The following is a 4993-nucleotide window of genomic DNA, read 5'->3' as shown; positions in this document are numbered from 1 at the left end:
TTTCAGAGGAGGCTTGGCATAGTAACTGAGCCAGTGCCTCGTCAAGAGCGTAAAAAGTCACGCAGACTATTGTATGTGTTGCTGTTTATGCTGCCCTTAAGCACTGCCTGAGGGAAAAGCTTTGTAAAGAATGCGAGGGACGTGTCATAGATATCAACTGCAAGCTCCGGGGCCTATGTGCTGAGCTGGGTTTGGAAAGCTGATTAAACACCGTTATTGCCAGAGGTTCTGCTGTGCAATGTCTGTGCCTAAGCCAAGAACATTTAGCGCAAGGGGGGGACCTTGTTCAATGCTGTGCAATTGAGTGGAGCCCCTGACTGTGTTTTAAAGAAAATAACCTGCTTACAGCTGGGGTGGAAAAATTGCAGGCACCTTCTGGTTCATTTTCTTTAAAACACAGTCAGGGTCTCCACTCACTTGCACAGCATTTCTCCAGTTATGGCAATCATGTGAACAAGGACGTGTGTATCACGAATTGTGGGTTTTTTGCTATAAAACCTGTTGAAAAATCTCTATTCAGGGGGATGACAGTTTGCTGTTCCCCCCCCCCCCCAGCATGCTCGTAATAAAGGGGCCTCCGGTGATTCTGATCCAAACACAACGCGGGGTCGTTTTTCCACAACACGGCGTGATATTGGCCGTCTAGTCTGCACAAAAAGTTACAGATCTCTGCTTAAGGAAAAGACTATTTGTAAGAAATCTAAAAGGATTCAGCTAGAGAATGGGGAGGGGACAAACACGCGATAGAAAACTTGGTAGCTGTAAATTAAAAATAAAAAACCCTATTGAAAAGGGCTTTGTGACTATCTGTGTTTCTGTTCGAAGGCCTTTGGCCCTTAAGTGAGCTAGAAGTGTTAATGAAGCGTCTTGGTTTGGTTTCAAGGAGCTGTATGTCTTTTCAATCAAAAATCAATTGTGTGTGAGAGCCTAGCGCTTGTGGGTTTTGTGTGTAAAAGTGACCCATTTACAGCAAAAAGCTGAAATGTATGTTGTGGGGCGGGGGAAATCCTAAGAAATGTGCTTACAGTAAAACAAACAGGCTGTTCAGACCTGTGTTTGAGTACAAAAGAGTTGACTTATCCTCTTGAACTGAGTGGGTTTAACCCCCACCCCACCTCACTGAATAGCCAAGGTGACTGCGATTACTTACCCTTGCTGCCATAGGGTTAAATTTGATGGGGGTGGGTGGGGGTGGATGGTGAGTTCTGATTAATATGAAATGAAATAAAAGCTCAGGAATTCGCAGATGCCATTGGACAGTTTCAATATAACTGCTGGAGTTGGCAGAACTCAATTGGACAGTTTCAATATGACCCCAGGAGTTGGTGGAACACTATTGGACAGATTAAATATGGCCCTGGACTTGGTTGAATGCTCTGGGTCGTTCTTTCTAGAAAACACCCCCACCCCAAACTTTAAGCATGAAAGAAACGTGTTTAAAAAAAACAACCCCAAGCCCCAAGACATTCATTGATCTCTGCAAAGGGCCCTCCGATTGGAAATGGGGACTGTTCAATACTCTAAGAAGGCCCCACAGAAACATTTATTTTAACTTACAGAAAAAAAGAAAAAAGAAAAAAGAAGCCCTGTTGTGAAGATAGCTTGGTCCCCCCACCCCAGATCACCACAGCGGGTGGTGCGGGAGGGGTGCCTAAAGTCCTCAAGGATCTATTAGTTCAGAGCTGTGGGGATTAAATTAACCTGCTAGCTACTCTGCTGAAGTCTGTTTGAACAAAGGGCTAAGATGGTAAGGGGTGTTATTGAACAGTATATGGAGGCAAACTTGGTTTGGTGTGTTTCTAAAGCTGCTGATTTGTGTGTGAGAGGGGTCTGGGCAAGGCATAGGTGTAGGGTTTTAAAAGTACTTGGTTTGTTTCAAACCAACAGGGTTTTTTTCCTGTGCAAAATGTGGTTTAAAATGGATTTTAAAAGCAGTTTGGTTTTTATTCTGCAAAATGAGATGCATTTTAAAAAAATGTTTTTGAGGTTTTTGTTGTTATTTGTTTGTTTGTTGTTTTTTGGTTTATGTTTTAAGTGGTAGAAATAAACTCAAAACCCGTGTTTGTCGTACAGCCTGAACTGGATGATTTGGTTTAAAGCGCTGACTTTTTAAACAGAAAACTCCCCTAATGAATATTTAGTTTTGAAGTTTACAAGACGGTTTCCTGTGTTTTATAATAATGCTGTTTGCTCCACAGTACGGTGGAAACATGAGAGATCCTTAGAGCAGAGGGAAAACAAGCTCAGAAGAAAAGGGAACGAGACAGCTGAAAGGGAAAATTCACTAGCATCAGTGACTGATGATGGATGGATGAAGCCCAGTAAATATATTTTGCTTATTGGTTGGGTTGTTCTGTGAGGTTTTGTATTTGAAGTGAATACATAGGTGTCGGTGAGAAAGATGGTAAAGTTCAGTTTTGTAAAATGGTTCCCCCCACCCCCCATAGGCCTGGGTCTTCGGCAGTGGGGTGCAGCCAGGTCTTCGGCGGTAATTCGGCGGCGGAGGGCCCCCGCCGCGGGTCTTCGGGGCACTTCGGCGGCGGGTCCCGGAACGGAAGGGCCCCCCGCCGCCGAATTACCGCCGAAGACCTGGCTGCATTTCGGCGGCGGGTCCCACTTCGGCGGTAATTCGCCAGTGGGGGGTCCTTCCGCTCCGGGGCAGGGAGCACCGAGCTTTTTCATTCCCAGCCCCAGCCCGTTTGCCGGAGCTGCGGTGGGAGGGGAGAAGGGATTTAAAGGGCTCTGGGCTTCCCGCAGCTGCGGGAGCTCCGAGCCCTTTAAATCCTGGACCCAGCCCAGCTGCCAGAGCTGCGGGGGAAAATTAAAGGGCTCTGGGCTCCGCTGGAGCTCTGAGCCGTTCAAATCCCTGCCGAGGAAGCCGGTGCGGTCCGGCACGGCATATTGACTCTTCCTGGTACGCCGTACTGGACTGTAATGGCTTATTTTCATCTCTGCTTCAGAGATCCCACGACTGCGGGGAGCCCAGAGCCCTTTAATTTCCCCTTGCAGCTCCGGCAGCTGGGCTGGGGCCAGGATTTAAAGGGCTCGGGGATCCCGCGGCTGCGGGAAGCCCAGAGACCTTTAAATACCCCCCGCAGCTCCAGAAGCCAGGCTGGGGCTGGGAATTAAAGGGCTCAGAGCTCCTGCGGCTACAGGGAGCACAGAGCCCTTTAAATTCCCCCGCAGCTCTGGCAGCCAGGTTCGGATGTGGATTTAAAGGGCCTGGAGCTCCCACGGCTGCAGGGAGCCAGAGCATTTCCGGGCTGGGGCCGGGATTTGAAGGGCCCGGAGCTCCTGACGCTGCAGGGAGCACCGAGCTTTTTAATTCCCAGCCCCAGCCTGGCTGCCGGAGCTGCGGTGGGAGGGGAGGAGGGATTTAAAGGGCTCTGGGCTCCCCGCAGCCGCCGGAGCTCTGAGCCCTTTAAATCCCCGCTGAGGAAGCCGGTGCGGTTCAGCACAGCGTACTGGCTCTTGCCGCTACGCTGTACTGGCCCGTACCGGCTTACTTTCATCTCTGGCTCAGAACTCCTACGGCTGCGGGGAGCCCAGAGCCCTTTAAATTCCCCCCGCAGCTCCAGGAGCTGGGCTTGGGCCGGGAATTAAAGGGCTCAGAGCTCCAGCGTTTGCTGGGAACCCAGAGCCCATTAAATCTCCCCCATGCAGCTCCAGCAGCTGGGCTGGGGCCGGGATTTAATGGGCTCAGAGCAGGGGTGAAAGTAACTTCCAGGATTTACTGGTACTGCTGTAATCCTAAGGGGGCATGGCTTAAACCGGAAGAGGTGGGGCCTCAAGATTTAAAGGTCCTGGAGCATCGGCTGCGGCTGGGAGCCCCAGGGCCTTTAAATCAACCCTGGGCTCAGGGGCAAATGAAAGGGCCCAGGGCTCAGGCCGCCGTAGAGCCCCGAGCCCTTTAAATTCCCCCCGCAGCTCCGGCAGCCGGATTCGGGTGTGGATTTAAAGGGCCCGGAGCTCCCATGACTGCAGGGAGCACCGAGCCCTTTAAATCTGGCCCCAGCCCGGCTGCCAGAGCTGCGGGGGGGAATTAAAGAGCTCTCGGCTCCCTGCAGCCACCAGAGCTCTGAGCCGTTCAAATCCCTGCTGAGGAAGCCAGTGTGGTCCGGCACGGCATATTGGCTCTTCCTGGTACACCATACTGGACCGCAATGGCTTATTTTCATCTCTGCTTCAGAGATCCCATGGCTGAGGGGAGCCCAGAGCCCTTTAAATTCCCCCTCAGCTCTGGCAGCGGGGTTCAGGTGTGGATTTAAAGGGCCTGGAGCTCCCACGGCTGCAGGGAGACAGAGCATTGCCAGGCTGGGGCTGGGAATTAAAGGGCTCAGAGCTCCGGCAGTTGCTGGGAATCCAGAGCCCTTTAAATCTCACCCTCCCGCCCCCCCCCCCCCCGCAGCTCCAGCAGCTGGGCTGGGGCCAGGATTTAATGGGCTCAGCGCTCCCCATTGCTGCGTAGATCCCAGAGCCCTTTAATTCCCCTCCACGCAGCTCCAGCACCCAGGCTGGGGCAGGGAATTAAAGGGCTGAGAGCTCTCCGCAGCGGCAGGAGCTCCGGGCCCTTTAAATCCTGGCTCCAGCCGGGTAAGGCTCAGGCTCCTCACAGCCATGGGAGCTCCGGACCCATTAAATCCACTCTCGAACCCGGCTGCCAGAGCTGCGAGGGGAATTTAAAGGCCCTGGGGCTCCCAGTCACAGCCAATGCTCCAGGATCTTTAAATCTTGAGAGGCCCCGCCCCTTCGGGTTGAGGCCACACCCCCTCAGGACTCCGGCAGTACCGGTAAGTCCTGGAAGTTACTTTCACCCCTGACTTAATCATTCCTTTACCTGTGTTCACCTTGTGCGCCGGTGACTCCCCCGAGCCGCAGTCGCATTCCACCTCTAAGGGGGTGAAGAAAGAGAGGCCACCATGCTCGTTGGGGTGCTCGTTGGGTTTTGGGTTCGGGTTCCGGCGTATCCATCAACGGCTGGGCCAAAGGGCTC

Source organism: Mauremys mutica, chromosome 3 (assembly GCF_020497125.1).
Source record: "Mauremys mutica isolate MM-2020 ecotype Southern chromosome 3, ASM2049712v1, whole genome shotgun sequence".
NCBI lineage: Eukaryota > Metazoa > Chordata > Testudines > Geoemydidae > Mauremys > Mauremys mutica.
This window is presented reverse-complemented; position numbering follows the sequence as displayed.